We start from the raw sequence: 21,171 nt of genomic DNA, 5'->3' as shown, positions 1-21,171 counted from the left end.
GAGACTGTGGCTCTTTCTGTAAATAGCTTCTGGGGGTCCAAGAAGGGGGACATGGGAAGCAAAAGCATGAGTGGTGGCAAGAAAGGGAGCAGAGATAAAGGGGGCCAGCCAGGAGGCCCCTGAGCCTGAGAAGGTGTGGAGCTGAGCAGCAGCGCCTGGACACCCTCATTAGATCCTCAGCCTCCAGAGGCTGGGGATCACACTTCCACCTTCCTCAGCCCACAGTCCCAGGCTCAAGACACTGGACACATAGCCATGACCTTGCTCAACCAGGGTTGACTTTCTCCTTTTCCCCAACCATTTCCCAAATCTTAAATAATTCTCCCACTTGTCGAAATGGGCAGAGAGAACAGCATTCTCCCTGCCCACTGAGGGGCCGACAGAGTGAAGACAGAACCAGAGAGATAAGCTAATTTCCCCTTCATGGGTCACCACTGACGTCCCATTTTCCAACCCCAGTTTCCACTTCTCAGAGCTCATGCTCTCAGGACGCTGACTCTTGTGCAACCTTTGTTTCTCTAGACCTTCTACCTTGGGCTTCCGGCCTTTGCATCTTTGTGGTTCTCCCTCTACAGCTCTAGTTCCTCTTTCTCTACTTTTTGTGTAGTTTACTCTTCTTCCTGAATCCCTCAAGTCAGGTGTTCCCCAAATTTGCTGTTTTCACTTCTGTAACCCTGGCCATGGTCAAGTTTGTTCCATGGGAAGTTTGGTTGTGGACCCATGAAGTGGAGATGCCTCTGGAGCCTCAAAGAAAGACGTCAAGTCATGCAGGTTTTGCCAGATACAATAAACATGCCCAGTTTAATTTGGATTTCAGATAAACAAAAAATATTTTTTAGTATAAATCTGTCCTAAATGTTACATGGGACATACTAAAAATTTTTTCCTTGTTTATTTGAAATTTGTATTGAACTGAACATCCTGTATTTTTATTTGCTAAATCTGACAATGACTTAGTGACTAAATAACAACATCAATATAGGTAGAAAGGGAATGAAGTTCTGATCTGCACACATACTTCCCTTGGGGCTTCTCAGGTGGCACAGTGGTAAAAAACCCCCGTCCAGTACAGGAGACTTGGGAGTTGTGAGTTCAATCCCGAGGTCAGGAAGTAAGAAATGGCAACCCACTCCAGCATTCTTGCCTGGAGAATCCCATGGACAGAGGAGCCTGCTGGGCTACAGTCCACAGGGTCACAAAGAGTCAGACACAACTGAGTAAGAATAAGCTTGGCACAGCACAGGGGAATCATAGCGGGCAGAGCTGAGGACCCAGTCAGGCTTGGTGAGCACCAGGGATGGTAGATCTGGTCAGCTTGCTTGTGTGGCAAATCTCCAACAGAAATCACCCACCACACAGGGACAGTTCAGAGGGCAAGGTAATTTGATTCATCCACAGCTTGGGTTTTGCTGGGTGGTGTGACCAAGGGGAGTTTATGTGAAAGGCAAGAGAGAGTAAAATTCACTGGTGAATTGGAAGAGAGGGGAGGGATCAGGAGCTCCTGAGAGGGTCAGAGGACAGGTGTAGGCTGGGTGATTGAGTGAATAAGCTGAGAAGCTAGAAAGATGTCAGAGTTAGTCATTTCAGAGATGAGTGAGTTCTGTGGAGTGAACTGAGATGACTGTGTCTGAAGAGTGGGTGGCCAAGACAGTGGGACGGGAGGTTATCAGAGATGGAGAAATCGAGTGACCAGGAGGCTAGGGTGTGGGCGGGGTCACTCTCATGGACACTGAGAGTCACCCGTGGTGATGGCAAGGCCTCCCCGTGTCCTCCACATGTCTTACCTCTCCTGGCAACGCTTCCCTGTTTGTTAGGTCACATGGGTTGCTATGGTGGTAGGCGGGCAGAGGAGACCTGGTAGTGGCTCAAGCTGGGAGGGCACTGTGAAATGTCTCCACAGCAGAGAGAGATTCTGCAGAAGCTTGGAACGAAATGGGTTCCTTTGAGTCTTCCCAGCCTGAAGGCACCCAGAGCCTGCTATCAGTATGCATCAAGACTGAGAAAATCTAAGATTCTTCCTCTTCTCGGTGTTGTTCTGGAAGCACAAGGAACTAGTATACTGGTCATAACCCATACTGGTTTTTCCCCCCAAATCCCCAGAGCCTGCCCCTTCTCTTGTTTTCTTTCTGCCACTCTAGCTAGAAAATTCAGCCTCACATCCCTAGCCAACTGGCCATTGACTTTGCCTCTTTCTATTCCCACTGCCCCTGCTCTGATTCATACTATTGTCATCTGCCTCCTACCATTGCAATTGGTTCTTAAATGATTTCTCTGCTTCCCTCCTACCACACCTCCCCCCAGTTTTCCCCAGCTACGCCCCCTTCCCAAGAGGCCAAGGCCAATGAGAGGACACTCCTAGCAAGGCGTCCTCCTTTTAGTCAGCCATCGTATAATCTTCCTAAAATGCTGCTTAGTTTACATGATTCCCACCCTCAAAATTTCTCAGGGATCTCTGCGCCTGCAGAACAAAGATCAAACTCCTTAGCATGGTATTCAGGACTCCTCTTGACCCGGCCCCATGTTCCTTGCCGCCCAGATCCTCCCTCCAGGCACTGTGTGCTAGTGTTTTATGTTGGTCGAAATAAACAATATTCTTTCTTGACTGTAGAGATTTGGCTCTGCTATCCCCTCAGCCTGAGAAGTCCCTCTTGCCATTCTCCATCTGCATCCTGTAGGGCTTAGCTGAAATCACACCTTCTTTCTGGTGCCTTATATGAGCCTCATCATTCAGAAATAACCAGCTCTTCCTCTGCAACAAAGCCAGGAGGCTGTGCCTGAATTTCTATTTAGCATGTATTTTCACTTTTTAGAAGCTGTTCATGTAGCACTTACATTGCAAGGATGCATAGCTGTATGAGGCCCTGAGAATTCAGAGAGAAGACTGGCCCTGGCTTCAAGGTGCTCATGTGCTGGCAGGGGTGCTGGGGTGCTGGGTGAGCGGATGGGCCATGACAGAGGTTCATGGTGTGCGCTGAGATAATTTCACCATGGAGTGGAGTTACTGGCTTGTGTCTGTCTCTCTAGCTAAAGTATATGTTCCTTGAGTTCAGAAAAATGCTTTGTTTATCTCCAAGTCCCCACGCCCCTGCCCAGAGGCTGGCAGATCATCAGAGATCCACGTGTGTTTTGTTAGGGTGAACTTCAGGCTCCTGGAAGACAGGAGCTGTCTCCCTCATGCTGTTATTCTCCACTCTTCCAGTGCCCTGTACTAGGCGTGGCAGAGCCAGCGTCTGCTGAAATGAGTGAAGAGGATAAGATGCTCAGAAGCAGCAGGTGCTCTGGGGACCTCTGAGTAAACTGTTGGCTTGTCTCGTCTCAGGCCAGACAAGCGCTCACCATCCATGGGACTGCTGTCTAGACCCAGGCACCAGAGGATCAGTGCTCATCCCGGTGGGGCTCCCTGCGTCTGGCTGACTGATCAGGCCTCCCAGCACCCGCCCATCCCCTAGCCACTCTCTCCGCACGTGGCCAGGAGCAGGGCAGGCCAATCTAGCCAGCAGAGCAGGATCAGGAACTACAGGGATCGGCTGGAGTGACTCACTGAGAGAGCAGAGAAGCAGCCTGAGGGGCCCCAAGCAGAACCGCACCCGCTCCCCTCCCCCACCACTGTGAATGGGGGGGCCCATCTTGAAGTGGGGGGGCGGGCTCTGTGTGCAGCAGCTGTGGTGCCAGCCATCGAGTCACCCACCTTATGAAGAGGACAGAGGGGGTCCATTTTCTCAGTGTGACTTCCACGTGGCCTGATAAAGGGCTCTGGGGAGATGTGAGGTGAAAGTGCCTGCGTGGGGGCAAGTGGAGAGATTTCCAGGAGACCCTCCGCTCCTCCTGTAACCCCCCCCCCCCACCTCCATTACATGTTGGTGCGGGTGGCGTGGTATGCAGAGGATGAAGAAGTTATGATCAAAGTTGGGCAATGTCCTGAATTCCTGGGCTGAAGAAAATCTCCCCAGTTCCTACCAGGAAGTGGGGAATTCCCCACAGTGTGTGCGGAGAGGGGAGAGGAGTGCTGAACCGGGGGTCCAGGGCTGCATTAGCAAGGGCATCCCCTCCTGAGGGAAGTCCCTGCTTATCCCTGGGAGGTAGACGTGGGCTGTTGGGAGATCCAAGGTGCCCCTTCAGGGCTGGGATGCAAGGTGCTCAGATCTCATGGGAGGCAGGCTGCCCAAGCCTTCCTCTCCCTCCCCATCCCTCCTAAATCCTCAAGGTTCCTTTCCCTCCCCTCCCAATGCTCTTTCTGGTACTTCTTCATTCCCCTCAGTCTTCCTCTCATCTACCCCCACCCCCAGACTGGGAAAAAGCCAAGACAGTGCCTAGCTCTGTGGGGGACCCATAGGAACTGTAAGAAGAGCTTGGGGTCTGGTCTGTGCTCCCCTGCCTGCAGCAGGCATGCACTGGGCCTCTATCTGGGCAAGTCACTCAGCTGCTCTGAGCCTAAGCTTGCTCCTCTCTACGGTACTTATCGATGCTAAGTGCCAGGCAAACTTCTGTTGCTAAGGATACAGCAAGAAACAAAACAGACAAACATCCCTGTCCTCCTGGAGCTTACATTCAGTGAGGAAGATGAACAAGAAGCTAACCAGCAAATAAATAAACATTTACTATATAATAAATATAATTTTCTCTTGTGCAAGGAAAAGCTGACAGAAGGTGGGAAATTTCCACTTCAGGATGCTCAGGAAATGTCTCCTGGAGGAAGTAACATTTGGCCAGAAACCTGAGTATGATAAGAGGGCTGAGCCACACTCTGGGAAACTCCCAGGGAGAGGAAACAGCAGTGCCGATGCTCTGGGGCCGGAAGATGCTTGGCTCAAGGACCAGCCTGGAGCCCGAGTGGCTGGAGCGGAGTGATCGGGGCCGTGTGGAGGGATGAGGTCAGAGGAGAAGCAGGGCAGGACCGGAGGGCCTTGTTCATCATGTTAGGGAGTTTGGTTTTATTCTAAGCAATAAGCAGGGGAGTGAACTGATCTGATGTATGCTTTCAAGATGATTCTGAATGGGGTGTTCACTGCCCAAGTGGGGCCAGAAGGGCAGTTAGGAGGCTGTGATCACCATTCATCACAAGTGACCCCCCCTCCCCTGCCTCTATGCCCCTCCCCAGTTATCATTTCAGGGCCTGGCACACTGCCCAGCTCCTTGCCCCTGCCACTCTCCTGGTTTATTCTTCACTGTATTTGGAGTCTGTCCCTCACGACCCAGAAGCTACCACCAGACAGCCTCCCAGGGGCTTTCTCAGAGGAGACCTCTCTGAGGCACTCCATAATCTCAGCCCCTCCTCCTGCCAGGACTCTCCACTCCCTGGGCCTCTTGGCCCTGCGTGTGCTACCTGGGGCCCTCTCCCCAGGCCTAGGTGTCAGGAGGTTGCCCTGAGGTCCCTCTGGGTTCTGAACCCCTGCCCAGAGGGAAGTTATGTTCCAGTGGTAGAGACAGAACACCTAAACAACTTTACAATGGATTATTGGTGGGTGGTGAATGCTATGATGAAAATTAGAACTGGGTAAGCAGATGGAGAGTGATGGGGTAAAGGGCTACTCCACTCCATTCCGCAACCTGAATTAAGTGCATAAACCACGTGTCTGAGAAGAGAGTGTTTCAAAAAAGGAAAGAGCATGTGCAAAGGCCCTGAGGTGAGAAATGAGCTTATAAAGCAATGTGGCTGGAGAATGGAGAGAAGTGGTGGATGAGGCCACCTCACATGTAACTCCAGACCCAAACCTCACACTCCAATTCCTGGGTCTGTCTGGCTTTTTCCAGCTAGAGGTTCTATAGGCATCACCACAAACTCAGTGGATCCAAAACTTAATCCATTTTCTTCCTCCCATTCCTCTTCCTGCCCTCTGGATTAAATAGTCCCCTGTGTTGGTAAGCTGGGGTAGCTGTGACTCCAGGCTTCCCTGGTGGCTCAGATGATAAAGAATCTGCCTGCAATGCAGGAGATCCCAGTTCGATCCCTGGGTCAGGAAGATCCCCTGGAGAAAGGAGTGGCAACCCACTCCAGTATTCTTGCCTGAAGAATTTCATGGACGGAGGAGCCTGGTGTGCTGCAGTCCATGGGGTCTCAAAGAGCCAGACGTGACTGAGCAACTAACACCCACACACAGCTGGGACTCCTCCTGTCCCCTCACTCCACATACCCAGTCAATTACCAGTCCATTAAACCCTGTTTTAAAACATTTCTTGCATCCGTTTCCTCTTTTTCTGGGTCGTGGTCTCACCCCTATCATGAGGATATTTTTAAAGCTAACCTCTGATAATTATCTGAACAGAAAAATGATCCACACTTAGAGAAAAGCTCAGTAACACAAATCAGCGTGTCCTATGTGGAGGGAGGGCTAGGACTGGGTGTGGGCAACTGGAGGAAGCAGAGAAGGCTTCATGGAAGAGGGAAAGAACATCTTCTCCGAGTTCAATGACCAAGTACAGCTGGGCCCCAAGACTATCCCTCCAACACAGACCTCTCTCCAGAAACCTAGCCTTGTCCACACTCTCTGGCACTTGCCTGCCCTCAACAGCCCCTTCAGGAGCTCAAACTGAACAAGCCCAAGTTTGCACTCATCGTCCCCTGCCAGTAGGCCTGCTCCTCTCAGTAGAATAGCCCCACTGCCCATCTGCTTAATCACAAGCTGGGAGGCATGCTTGACTATTCTCCCCTCCACCTCTATGCCTAAGCAACCTTCGAGTCCTGTTAGCTGGAAAGGGCCTTGGACCCTTCCTCTTGGCCTCAGCTCCCCGGCCATCCTTTGGTTCAAGCCACCACTACCTCTCACTCAGACCACGTAAATCACCTCCTAAGAGATCACTGAGCCCATCCCTTGCCCTCCTCCAATCCATAATCTACGCTTTGGTCACTCTAGACCAGCTAAAGTGCAAATCTGCTCATTGTAAGCCTCCACTGTAAACTTCTTACTGGCTTCTTGTGGCTCTTAGGATAAATTTTAAACTTTCCAGGGCCCCTGGGTAACTTTCAGCCTCTCCTCTTGCCACACTCCCTCTCACACTCTCCACTCCAAACATTATGATCAACTTTCAGTTCCTAGAATGCACTCTCTTGCCCCAGGCCTTCCTACTTTTTTGCTTTCTCTGGCCCCAACATCCTTGCTGCCCCATTCCCTCCCTGGTTCTCTTGCCTACCTAACTCCTACTCACACTCAAGAAATCAGCAGCATCTCCTCTTCCAGCAAAACCACTATGCTTGGGACTTCCCTGGCTGTCCAGTGGTTGAGACTTTGCCTTCCAGTGCAGGGGGTGTGGGTTGAATTCCTGGTCAGGGAGCTAAGATCCCATGTGTCAAAAAACCTAAAACATGAAACAGAAGCAATATTGTAACAAATTCAATCAAGACTTCAAAAAGGTCCACACATACAAAGAAAGACCACCATCATCTTCTCAAGGCTGGATGAGGTGCCCCTCCCGGGTGTTCCCCTAGCACCCTGAGCTCACCTGGCTATGCTGGCATTGCCCTTTTATGTCTGTCTCATCCACAAGCCTGGGAGGTCTTTCAGCACTTACCTGTCTAGCTTGCAGGTGGTTGAAACCTCAGCTCTTGGCATAGAGCTTGGCACTCTAGTAGAAGGTGCTCCAGATATATTTTTTGAATGGATGGATGGGTGATGTGAGAATGGAAATGGAGTTTAGAGTCTGGGTGCATCTAGAAAAGAAAAGTCATCACAGGGAGTGGTGCAGAAGGGGCATGGCAAAGACAAAGGTGTGGGATGGCTGTGGGTATGCTACAATTAGGAGCGGAGGAGGCCAGCTGATGGGAGTGGAGGGCAGGAGTGGGATAAAGGAAGATGAGGTCAAAAGGCAGGTGGGGCCAAGTTAAGGCACTCAGACTTCATCCCAGAGGCAATAAGGAGCCTCCAAAGATTACAAGCAAAAGCTGTGACATGGTCAAAGTCATGTTTAGTCTGGTGTGGCTTGCAAGGGTTTGGGGGAGACAGGAGTCTGCAGACCACTCCCAGTAGAGGGTCTCGGGGAGCCTGTTTCAAGCCCCTCTTTCAACTGGGAGACCCCTATCCAGCCTCAGACCTCCAGCAGCCTTGGGCTGTGGAAGGAACACTTGCACTCTGGGGCTTCCTGCTCCACTGCAGGGCTTGCCTCCCCTTCCCGGTGACTCACCCCAGAGGGTCAGCTCCAAGCAGAGAGTCATCGCTGACAGGAAGAGGGGCCAGACTCTCTTTCCCCCACAGGCTTCCTGGGCACCAAGACAACAGCACAGGACAGCAAAGAGTGGGGAGGGAGGCCCCCAAGCATGCCGCGAGCAAGCCTGCCTGACCAGCGCTGCCCGCCCACCCGCTGGGGTCCCACAGCGCCACATGACGGCCAGGCTGACAACGCCAGTTGCTGGTGAGTCACGCAGCCCTGGAGACCCTGTCACCGCCAGATGAGAGGTGCGAGATCCAAGAAGGAGCAAGGAGACACCATTCCAACCCTGGCTGCCTGGTTGGGGTGAAGGCGGGGTGGACTCTGGAGCCAGTGAGGGCATCAGCGTGGGGACAAAATCTGGCAAGGCTTTTTAAGGAAGTGAGAACTGAAGGAGGTGGGCAGAGGGCCACTAGCTCCCAGAAGGGTGTATCCTGGGACTGGGATCAGGTCAAGTAACCCATCCCTCTGACATAGAAGCTGGCAAGAGTGAACTCACTGTGACAGTCCACGAGGCAGACTGGCTCCAACCCCTGAAGTCGCAGGAGTTTAGAATTTAGGAGACGGACATCACATGTGGTTGCCTAGTTCCTCAGCTAGGTCATCCCACAAGATTCTGGTGGGAGTCAGAATGTTTAGTAAGAGAAGGCTGAGGTGCCTATAGCTAACGATGCCATTTCATACACTTACAATTTGGTTAAGAGGGTAGACCTCCTGTAAACGTTCTGACCACAGAAGCAAAGCAAAGCAAAACAAAACACCAAGGGACACAGGAACTGTTGGAGGTGATGGATATGTTGGTTGTGGTGATGGTTTCATGGGTATATGCATCTGTTCACGCTCATCAGATTGTGTACATTAAATTTGTACAGTTCTGTGTATATCAGTTACACTTCAGTATAGATGTTGAAAGAGAGAGCAGGGCAGCAAAAGAGACACAGATGTAAAGTACAGACTTTTGGACTCTGTGGGAGAAGGCGAGGGTGGGACGATTTGAGAGAATAGCACGAACATGTATATTACCATATGGAAACTAGATGACCAGTGCAAGTTCGATGCATCAATCAGGGCACCCAGGGACAACCTAGAGGGATGGGGTGGGAAGTGGGTGGGGAGCGGGGGTTCAGGATGGAGGGACACATGTATACCCATGGCTGATTCATGTAGACGTATGGGGGAAGAAATCATGACATTGTAAAGTAATTATCCTCCAATTAGAATAATTAATTAAAAAATGAAAAGAAAGAGAGAGAGCAAGCCACAAGTTTGGGTGTAGAGATGGGGAAAAGAGGGAACTTGGAGTCCAGAATCCATACACACACAGGTGTTTTCTCAACCCAAGGTTGAGGGAACCATGACCAGAAGGCAGGAATTCTGAGTACCCTTTGGGTTCCAGGCTCTGTGTCTAGGAGCGGCTCCAGTGAAATCCACTTCATCTCCTGTCTTGAGTTCCCATCTCCCCATGCAGGGGGAAGCAGAAGCCAGACCCTGCTGCTCACCTGCTGGACGGCGCGAAGGGATCCCCTCCAGCTGCAGTAGTGAGCAGCTGGAGGTAGCAAGCCTGGGAGCCAGAGGTAGACGTGAAGAGCGGATGTGGGTGCCACGCCTGGGCTGAGGGCCTTGAGGCAGGCAGTGAGAGGAAAAAAGGTGAGAGGGGAGCTGGGGTGAGGAGTAGAGCATTGAGGGAAGGGACATACCCCAGGAGAGGGGCTGTAGGTTCTTCCCCACAGCCCCTGCAGCGCCCTGAGTGGCAAGTCAGAAGGGAGCCCTGTTTTCCTTTCTGTCTTTTCCTTCTCCTTTCCTTTCTCCCGGTCCTCCCAGCACTGCAGACCCTGCAGCTGGTTCATAAGAGGGAGCCAGAGCTGGTGGGGCCCTCTGCCCGGAACTCTTTTCTCAGAGTGGCATCGTGCTGGGTCCTCGTCACAGTCTTGACTGAAACATCATGGCTTCTAAGAGATCTTCCCTGACTGTCACTATCTCAGCCCCTAGTTCTTCTCATAACTGCTCTTACACCATCTGCTATCTCCTGTCATTTGTCTCCTCATCTACTCCCACCCCCCAATAAGAACACAGGCTCCACCAGCTCAGGGACCTTGTCTATGTTGCTCTCAGCTGTGAGGACAGCGCCTGCACAGAATAACTGCTCAAATTTAGTTTATTCATAAATGAATAATAATTGCTAACATTTTTTGAGTGCTTACGACAAGCCAAGCACTTTCTTTGTGTATTAACTTGGTAAAAACTGTGAGCCTCAGGGTAAATCCAGCTCCTGGCCTACTTTTATAAACAAAGCTTTATCACCCTGCACACCACTGATGTAAGTACTGTCTATGGCTGCCTTTGAGATAAACATGATGGTAGAGTTGAACAGTGATGACAGAGACAGTATGGACAGTAAACCAAAAATATTTACCACCTAGCCCTTCACAGAACAGTTTGCTGACCCCTGTGTTAACTCATTGACCCCTCACCAATGCCTGTGAGACCAGTTTATTATCATCCTGACCATTTTACAAGTAAGGCAATGGAGGCACAGAAGGCTTGTCCCAGGTCACACGAAAGTAACTACAAAGGTACTGAACCCAAACAGTATTGCTCTGAAGTCCATGTTCCTAGCTAGCTGCCATGTTCCATGACCTTTCTAGGAAGGGACAGAAAGAGAAAGGGAAAGTCAAGAACTCATAAGCATTTTGGTGTAGACTCCTAAAAAGGAAAGGAAAATGGAAAATAGGGAATGTTAGGGTAGCTGGGAGGCCAGCAGCTGTTATGATACTGGGCCTTTGCTCTTGAGGCTCAATTCTGAGATCCAGAGCTCTCAGATTCTGTTCCCTAGAGCAAAAGTCCCATCCCTAAACATAAATGATGACCCCCTTCCTTCAATCACCATTTAGGACATGAGATCCTGACATTCTTCTTAAATCTTAAACCTTGGCTTCAGCTACTGTTTATCTCCATGAGAATCAAGGACTCAGGGATCTCTGATTTAGCTCAGCTTCCCTAGTGGCTCAGACCGTAAAGAATCTGCCTGTAATGAAGGAGACCTGGGTTTGATCCTCTGGGTCAGGAAGATCCCCTGGAGAAGAGAATGGCTATCCACTCCAGTATTCTTGCCTGGAGAATTCCATGGACAGAGGAGCCTGGGTGCTACAGTCCAACAAAGAGTTGGACACAACTGAACATCTGACACTTTCACTTTTCACTTTCAAGGGTGATTGGAAGTTGTACATACTAATTTTTTTTTCAGTTCCACAAATGTGCAAGCTTCTAGGGGCTCTGGCATATGAGCATGCTTGAAAACCTATCATTCTTCTGATGTTGAAATTTGGATGAAATACAACACAGAGGTTAAAGGAACCAAGAAGCAGAATTAGAGGATAAACTGCAGTCTTGGAAACTGCGTTTGGAAATTACACCCTCACATGTGAGGTCGTCTAGTAGGGTGAGGAGCTTTTCCTTTTTGAGTGGAAAAAAAAAAAAGAATCAGGGCAAGCTGGAGAGGAGACTTACTTGAGGTGAGCCGAGCTGAGCCTGTGGGCCGTGTCCGGGTAGGGAGTCCAGATCGAGAGTGAGCAACTCTTGGAAGGTGCACTCTGCTGGCAGTGGAAGAGCAGCCACCCCCAAACCTCTGGCCTCAGGAGCCTGCTGCAAAGTTCACCTGGCACCTCCTCGTTTCTAACTGCATCTTATCATGACCACGCCCTGAGAGAGGTGTTTCTTTCATCCCTGACAGAGAGGTTACGAGATTTGCTAAACGTCGCATAGCAAGTGGCACCAGACGACTCTCGTCCATTTGGATGAATTCTTTACTCATGAAATGACCTCCTGATGATTCATCAGAGGGCCTGATGAAGGGACAGAGGCAGTCTGGTGGACACTTTGGTGTTTGAATTCAATGTGTCCGTCTAAGTCTCTGCTGCATTCTCAGTACCCAACACCTGGCTCAGTATTTGTGGAGAGTATAGAAACAACAGGTCCCAACTCTGGGGGAGCCCCCAGTCTGGTGGAGAGGGCAGAGCAGCTACACACATAGGCCTAAAATAAGCTGGAATGTGGAAAAGGACGCCCAGATGGAGACAAAAATGCCATGGGCTTCTGACAAGGACGAAACCACGCAAGTCGGAGAAACAGAAATTTCTAGAGAAGGTGGCAGCTGGGAGGTTTACTTCTGTGAGTGGGGATGGGGGCCTAGTGACAGGTCTCTGGCCTAACCGGTCCTTACCCCATCAAACCCCTGTCACTCACACGTGGCCACCCCAAACCACACTCCTCTCTGCCCTCAGCCTTTGCTGCTCGCTCTCCTCGAAATGCCCCTCCCTTCTCTTCTGCCCTTGGCGCTCCCCTCCCCTCCCCCGCAGACTGTGCCAGACTCCCCCACCCTCTCTTGCGGGTCCCAACCTGGGCTTCCTGTCCGAGTCACTAACTACAGGCTGGGGCACTGGAGTCGGCTACTTACTTGTCAAACCTCCTCTAGCCCTACTTGGCCGTGAGCTCCTGGAGAGCAGACTGTCTTTTACTGTGAAAATTCCAGCAATTAACCTTGAGCCAGGCCATGGTAAGCACTCAGTAAAGATTCATTGAGCAGGTGTGTATCCACTCTTCGCGGGCCTACAGGGGGATGACAGGAGATGAGGCTGAAGCACAGGCTTGGACCAACCAGGGGAAGGCCTTGCCGCCAGGAAGAGGCACGTGTGGGGCCACTGGGGCACTAAGGGAGCCACAGTGGCCGATGGTGCCCACTGACAGGATTGCCCTGCAGACACATAAAGGCCAGAGCAGAGAAATGAGAGGCCGGGAGGGAGGAAGGCCCAAAGCTTGCTCTAGCATCCTGATAAGCACGCAGCTCTCTGCAGTCTGCACAGGTTCCCCAGGCTCTGCCCACACCTCATCTCACCGACACAGTGAGTTCCAAGCCTGCAGCTCTGGCATCCTGCCTGAGCCCATGACCTCAACCAAGCACAGAGGACCTGTGACTAGCATGTGATCCAGCAGCCAGCCGGGGGACAGGCCACAGTGGGATGGGGAAAGAGGAGCTCAACTTAGGTATGGGGAGGGGAGGTCGTTTCCAGCAGGGGGGATGACCTGGGCTCTTGAAATCCATTCATTCACTCATTCATTGATGAATTCATCCATTCGACAAAACTTTTATTGAGCACTTAGTATATTTGGGTCCTGTGGGAGACCAAAAGCTGTCTCTAGAAGCTCAGTTTAGTTGGTAGAAGTGTAAGAACTATACACGCAAAGGGAGACACAAGCAGAGGAGAGGCAGAGAGAAAAGCACTGTGGAATCCAGAAGAGGGAAAAAGCATTCCTGCTGAGAGCAACAGGAAGGCTTCCTGAGCAGGCCCATTGCAGCAGCACCTTGAAAGGTCATTTCAACAGGAGGACCCAGGAGGAGTAGGAAGGAACAGCAGGCCAGGCAGAAGAAGGCCATGAGCTTCTGGGGGAGGGAACTTTAGCAGTTTTATTCTGTCCCTGATCCCTGCAGGGCTCAATAACCAGGTGTCATGTTTCCTGAGTGAGGCAATGAACTTCTCATGGTCCCTCCACCTTCCCTCCCCACCTAGACCCATCATTGATCACCTAAACTTCTCTCTCAACAGCATTCAGTCTCCTGAATCCCTTTTCTTCTGCCAAACGCACACCACTGACATCAAAGGCAAAACATCTCTTCTCTTGACCCTACAAATCTTTCCTTGCATCCTTGATCTTGCCTCTGCCTGCCAGTAGGAACCCTGCTCCTCCAGTGGCCTCCGTCCCTCCATCTGTTTAGCCTCTTTCTCTGTAGGCAACATCCCTTCAGCTGATAAATGTAGTTAAGTCTCTGTCAGCCCAAACCTGCACACTTCCTGATTAGACACTGCATTTCCTGAGGACAAGAGTCCACTCAGTACCATATGCATCTCTTTATGGGCCCCTCATAACCTAAGGACAGGACCCTGGGCTCAGAAAACGTGCACCAACATGAATGGATGGAAGATCTAATCTTGTCACCTGCCCTCCCCCCACCCCCCCCGACCAGCTTCCTCAGCAGCTTCTCATGAAAAAGTCAAATGTTGTGGATAAGACCTCTGGGCCTCTCTCCCACTTCTATCTTTTCTCCCCAGCTCCAATCATTCCAAAATAGTTGTACTGCCCAGAGCCCACTGCACCGTCGCTTACCTCTCCTAGCCTTGGTGCATGCTGTTTCCTCTCTCTGGAATTTCTTCCCCATTTCTTTCTTTTTTTCTCCCTGGCAGGTTTACCTTTTAGTTTTCTCCCTTCTCCATTTCTGTACCTGTGCTGCTGTATTGCTATCCAGGTACAGGTATTCTGTATTGCTCTCAATGAAGCTCCAAGGTCTCCTCCTCCTAGAAGCCCTCCTGACTCCCCACCCACTTACCTGCTCCGAGCTCCATGTAACACTGCCGCTCCGTCTGGCAGCAGTGTATTCACAGTCTGACAGTGCCTTGTAGGTAAGGATGGATCTTCTTCAGTGATTTTGGTCTTAGTGACTAGGGCTTGGCGATCAGTGGGTGCCAATATTCATTAAGTGAACAAGTTAATTAATGTCTGGAAAAGTGTCCGTGGTTCCAGAGATACATGTCTAATTTTTCTCTAGAGGACTGTTTCCCACCTGCAAAAAGGGGTGAAACTCCCTAGCGGCCCAGAGTATCCAAGATGACATGGGTTCATAGTCTAGGACCACCTCCTCAAAATTCAGCTTTAGGAAGACCCCACTGAAGTTGGTTTAAAAATTAAGCATATAGTCCATGATCTTATTTTTCAGATTCAAGGAAGAAACAGAACATGAGTTCTACTGTTGTGTTCTAAAAATATTTTTTTATGGTTTTCTGCTTTCTTCATAATAAAATAGCTTTGGCATGACAGCCTTCTTGCGTAAGTGAAATAGTGTTTTATGAGCTTTAAGGAAAGCAAATATCTGGCCTAAGGAGGGGGACAAAGGGAGGGGAGAGGGGCTCCAGGCAAGATGGTCCCCTGTCCCTTGAAAGAGGCCCCAGGCCTGGTGCGGAATATTGATGCCAGAGTCTAGGATCAATCATCCTTTATAAATCAGCAAATATTTATTGAGTGACTATAGCATGGGGAACTACAGCTGTGTGGAAGAGAAGAGGTGTGTGAATCTGGTTCACTTCCCATGGCCAGTTCCCTCTGGCCATATCACCACTGCTACTTCTCTGAATGATTGTAATTAACATTCATTGAACATTTGCTCTGCAACAAGAGTCTGGTTATTTCTGGTATTGACTTTTTACAAACTAAGACAGGTAGCATTATGTCCACTTAATTTCCACTTAACAGATGAGGAATCTGAGATTCAAAAACAGATTCCTACATTGCTCTATGTTTTGCATCTAGGAAGCAGATCTGGACTTGAAATCCAATTTTAAACCCAGAGTTCTCTACTAGTGATGGCCAACATCTGCAGGAGTCTTCCAAGAGTTCAGACTACTTTCTAGGAAATTTCTAATTTGATATTATCACTACTCACAGGAGTTAACAATTGTTATAATCCTCATTTTACAGATGAACAAACTGACGTGCAGAAGTTTCCAGCAAGTTGGCCAAGGTTGCTGGCTGAGGCGAAGCCAAATCTGCAACCCCACACTGACGACTGGATCATCTAGTTTTGGTCCCTCTTGCCTTCTAGCACAGAGCTGGGCACTGCAGTTTCTTAGAAGGAATTAATTCTGGGGACATAATTCTTCTCTTTTTTCTTTTTGGCTATGCCGTGTGGCTGTGATCTTAGTTCCCTAACCAGGGATCAAACCCATGACCCCCTGCAATGGAAGCACAGAGTCCTAATTCACTCGATTGCCAGGGAATTCCCAGGAACACAGCTCTTATCTAACAGCCCCAAGGAGCCCCCAGACATCATCATGGCCCTGCCTGGATTCTATCCCAGACTCCTGTTCTTGGGAGGGGAGAGTGGAAGGGCACTCCAGGCTTGATGAGCAGGCTGCGGCAGCCCCACGCCGGGGAGATGGAATGTGAGGGAGAGGGCGGGAACTGGGCTCAGCTGGATAATCAGGAGGCTTTCTAATGAATGGACCGATTGGTAGTTGCGGTTCTGTGGGCCAATTGTGGTTAGGGGAAGGAAAGAGGCTCCCAAGAAACTGCATTCCTCTTCCCGTCAGCAACTCCAAGTGGGAGCTGGGAGCACAGGCCCTGTCCACCCGCTTGGCTCCAGGATGAGGCCTAGCCCCACCAACCCAGCACCCTCCTGGCCCCCAGAACAGGGCTCTTTTCACAACAGGATCCAGAGGAATGTCCACAGTAGAAGAGGGGCTTTCCTGGGGTGGAAGCAGCCTTGGCCATGTGCTGCCCCCTTCCCGCCCCCATTGTCGCCTGGCTGGAGTCCTCTTTTAATGGAGCCTGGAGTAGCCCAGACTGGACAACAGGCACAGTGCCCTCTTGGCCTCACTCTTCCTTAACAATGATAGAGCTCTCCCCCTTACATGGGACCCACTATGTTTCAGCCGATGTCCTAAGCATCTTATACATGATTACTCAAATTTACAGAGTCGGACATGACTGAAGTGACATGGCAGCAGCAGCAGCACCTTTACAGAAGCCCTTGAGGAAGATGCCATTATTATCCCCATTTTACAAATGAGGAAACTGAGGCACAGGAAGGTTAAGCAAACTACCCAGGGACTCAGAGCGAGCAGGAGGCAGAGCTAAGATTTCAACCCAAGCAGTATGGCTACAGAGTTGATGCTCTTACTCATCATACTTCACCACTCCACTCAAGAGGGCTGCTCAGACTCTTCATACTCCTGGGGGAAAAGTGCACAGCACCAGAAAGTAGGAAGGAGATTTGCCATCTGGCTGAAGGACCTGGGGCTGGGCTAGAACCCTGGCCCAGGACTGAGGGCAGCCACAGAGATGAGAGAGCTGCAGACTGGAGTGTGAATCAGTCTCGCCTCTCCTCTCCTCACATAGGGCAATCTGAGTGGAAGCCTTCCCACTCTTGTCCCTGCTCTGGGCCTTCCCATCCTACGTCGCTGGGCTCTCACATCAGGAAGCCTCCTTTTGGACTTCCCAGTTGACACTGGGCAAACCAGAGAATGAAGGTGAGGAATAATCTTAAGCCACAAGAGATGGGAGAAAGGGGGTCTGCTCCCCAGTTCCCCTGGGACTAGAACTCTTCCAACCCTCAGACTCTTCTCTGCTCCAGGTTTCTGGCTCCCTGCAGTGACATCCAGAAGCCAAGTCACTCTGGTTCAGGGACACTTCATACATTTCCCCATCATCACACTCACTGCCTCAAGAGGGCTTGTCCCGAGGATGTTTGTCTCCCTGGCAGTCTGTGAGCAGGGAGGACATGTGATTCACCTGATCAAGATGAGCACAGAGTCCAGCACAGAGCAGACATTTCAAAAATGCCTACTGCATTAACAAATGATTACAGATGGCATAGACTTTCACTTCCTGTTTCCAGGTAATTGTCTGACTTATTTGCTCTGAAGTCACACAGAGCCAAAGATAGGAAGTAAGCTTGTCTGTTGCTTGGAAACCAGTAGACACATGATCCTCTTCGTGATTCTTTTTTTCCGATGAAATCTCAGATAAACTTTCATTCTAGAAGGGTCCTCAGCTAAGGGGTTATAACTCTAGGGGAAAGCAGTGTACTTGGGAAGCCAAAATTCACTGCAAATAAATTTCTTCTTCAATTCTAGGATAGATTGATCAACTCTGAGGAGTTCATGAGTACCTGAGAGAGCCTGTTCAGCTCTAGAAGATGGAGACCAGTCTCATGTTGGCAGGAAGCTCAGGGCAGACGAAAGAGCTGGGCCCCTGGTACAGACAAGCCTCCCAGAATGCCAACCCTCCAGGGGCAAGACTCCTGGTGGCATGGCCCTGAAGCCACCACAAGTGTTTTTGTACCTGCAGGGACAAAGGGGACAGCTGGTCTCAACAACCCTATCAGTCATTTCCCAAAGTATCAAATGTTGGCACCTGGAAGTTTACCATATACCAGGTCTTCACAGCAGCCCTGGGAAGTCAGCTGGCTGGGAGTTGCCATTCTTGTTTAATTGATGAGAAACCCAGTTCAAGGGTCCCTCCATTACGGCTGTAGCTGCACCACCATTTTTCCTTCTGTCCCCTGCCTCACCCATCACTGCTCTACATAAAGGGAGAAAGCGTGACTAGGATGGCAGTCTGCAGAGTAAAAGACCTTGGTGGGTAGCACAGGAGATGGGTTAGCTGAGGGTCTTAGCACACTCAGGCCATCTCTGTAGCTCCTTGCTAGGAGCATGGGGACAGGAAAGTGGCATTTCCTCTGCAGCCCCAAGCTTCCAAGGCTACTCTATCCACCCCCAGTCCATTTCCCAAAGAGCCCTGGGCCATTTCAGTGGAAGAACAAGAGAGAGAGAGAGAGAGAGAGAGAGGAGGGAAGGAAGAGGAAAGAGTGGAGGAGAAAGGAAGGGAAAAAGAAAGGAGTGAAGGGGGAAAGAAAGAAAAAGCAGGAGAGGGAAAGAGACAGAGAGGAAGAAAGAAAATGAAAGAGAAAGAAAGGAGTCTTTTGTGATAGAAGTCAACTCCGTAGAAGAGATCTCAAGGGGAAATTGCTTGTCAAATAATTTCAAGGAAATGACATTTTGACAATGAGCAAATGAGGCTTTCCTCCCACTTCCTGCCATCGGTCTCCATGTCTCTCTTTTCAATCTCTCTCCTCCCACCCTTGCTTCATTCCTCTGGCAAGCAGAATCCCTCTGGTACTCCATGTGCCCTCCTCCAGGGTCAGCTGAGTGCTGCCTTCTTGATGATGCTACACTAGGAAACCATTAAAACCCCAAATCTTGGATTGTTCCAAATTCCTCCATGCCTCCCCCGGGACCCCGCTCCGGACATGACTCTGCCGGTAGTCAGCAGGGAGCACAGCTGCTACTCTAACGAGGGAAAACATAGGCAACCCAGAGTCAGGTCTCACTCCTGAGTTCTGCCCCCGCCCCCCGCACTTTGCCAATCATGTGTGACTTTGGAGGAGACTTCGCCTGCCTAAGCCTCTGTTTGTGCCTTTGAGACAAAATGGATAGAACAGCTTCTGGGTCAGGTCTGTGGTTCCAACACTCCATGACCACGGACGGGCACACACAGGCTTGCACAGGTGTGAACAGCTAAGGAACCCCACGCAGATGGAAAGCATCCTGCTGACTTGGCCCTGAGATCCAGCCAGAACCTACCTGCCCAAGGTCTCCCAGTCAGACAGGCAGGGGCCGGTCTCTCTAGCACAAGAGAGACCATGGGAGATGCTGTCTGGGGTCCCCCAGCAGACACACCATGTCTCAATTTCCAGCCTCAATTTCCCCATGTCTGGTGGTAAAGCTTGCCTGAGGCCAGGAAGATTGACTACCTCTCCTTTTAAGGTAACAGAGATGAGTTAACTGCAAGCCCTACTGTGGAATTACGGTTATCGGGGACCTTGTTCATCCTTCTGCAGCTCCACGTAGGCAGAGCCTCCCAACGTCCCACAGCCTATGATCCCAAAGCATTCTTTCATAACCAGCACTGATTCTGGGCTGCTTGATGCCCTAAAGACCCCCACATTGTCACCCCCTGGACCTCTCAAGCCACTCCTTGGGTAAAGTGCTTATTGTTGTTGCCTTTGTCAAAATAAAAAAAGAGGGTGGCTCCAAAGTCATAAGGGTTTTGTCTAAAATCATGCAGCAAGTGAATGGCAGAGCTGGGGCTGAAGTCTGGTGTTGGGACTTCCAAGTTTACTGCGCTGCCATTGTGCCACTGCTTCAGCCCTGTGTGAGGGGACAGATAATACTAATACTAATGCTAATACCAATAGTATTTATTACCTTCAGGTCCTGTGCTAAACACTTTGCAGGCATCATCCCATTAAATCCTCAACACTTTGGTGAGAAAGATTAACATCTCCATTTCCTAGATGAAGACATTGAGCCCGAGAGAGGTTTATCTCAGGTCACATAATGAATGACTGAGCAGAGTTGTAAGGTCAGATAGCATGTAAGTGATGGAGTCAGGGTTCAAACCTGGGTGTGTAAAGAATTTTAGTTAAGGGGGAGCAAGAATTTAAGGCTTATGATGACAGAGACTGGCTACCTTCCAGAGGCAGAACTGTGTCCTAACACCAGCCTTCATGAGCCTGGGGCAGCAGCTGTTGGTGAAGGAGGGAGTAGGTAAGATTTTATTCCCAGCTCAGACGGTAAAGCATTTGCCTACAAGGTGGGAGACCCAGGTTCAGTCCCTGGGTCGGGAAGATCTCCTGGAGAAGGAAATGGCAACCCATTCCAGTATTCTTGCCTGGAAAATCCCTTGGATGGAGGAACCTGGTAGGCTACAGTCCACGGGGTCACAAAGAGTCAGACACAACTGAGCGACTTCACTTTCCTTTCACTTTCTTTTTTTTTTTTTTCATTTATTTTTATTAGTTGGAGGCTAATTACTTTACAGTATTGTAGCGGTTTTTGCCATACATTGACATGAATCAGCCATGGATTTACATGTATTCCCCATCCCGATCCCTCCTCCTGCCTCCCTCCCCCTCTCACTTTCAACAAGACAAGAGGTTTTCTTGTCACATCACTTCCTCTAACCTCTTATCAGTCCTAAGAACAAGTCGTGTCAACATGTTATCTTAAATCATTTTGTACTGGGACCACTTGACAATGCCCAGGGGAAGTAAGCCCTTAGCCTCTTTCCTCTGGCTGGGCTCAGTCTCTGGCCTTCCTTCCTCAAGTCTCTGCGCATCCAGGGCTGCCCCACACCTTTTAAGCTCTGACTACTCCCAAACTCATGAAAGCAGAGATATGCCGACATGTCCATCATCACATTCCCAGGTGTAGCCCAGTGCCCAGCACATAGTAGCCACATGGCTAATGAACTAATGGCTAATAGCCATTTTGTCAAATGAATAAATTATTCTCTAATGGATTCATGTGATTCACTCACTATCAACTGAGTACCAAGTATGTGCTGGGCACTTTCAATTTGGAGGTAAACACAAGACAAGCTATGGTTTTTCCAGTAGTCATGTATGGATGTGAGAGATGTACC

At 50.1% G+C, this 21,171-nt stretch overlaps 1 pseudogene; it reads right to left on the bottom strand.

Annotated features, from left to right (window-relative positions):
• Positions 1-13,080, bottom strand: part of LOC122676743 — a 78,017-nt pseudogene extending 64,937 nt beyond the window's left edge.
• Between the last annotated feature and the right edge of the window lie 8,091 nt (positions 13,081-21,171).

The sequence above is a fragment of the Cervus elaphus genome, chromosome 20 (genome assembly GCF_910594005.1).
Source record: "Cervus elaphus chromosome 20, mCerEla1.1, whole genome shotgun sequence".
In the NCBI taxonomy this organism is placed as follows: Eukaryota; Metazoa; Chordata; class Mammalia; order Artiodactyla; family Cervidae; genus Cervus; species Cervus elaphus.
Note: the sequence above shows the minus strand (reverse complement) of the source record. Positions and strands in the feature narration are given on the sequence as shown.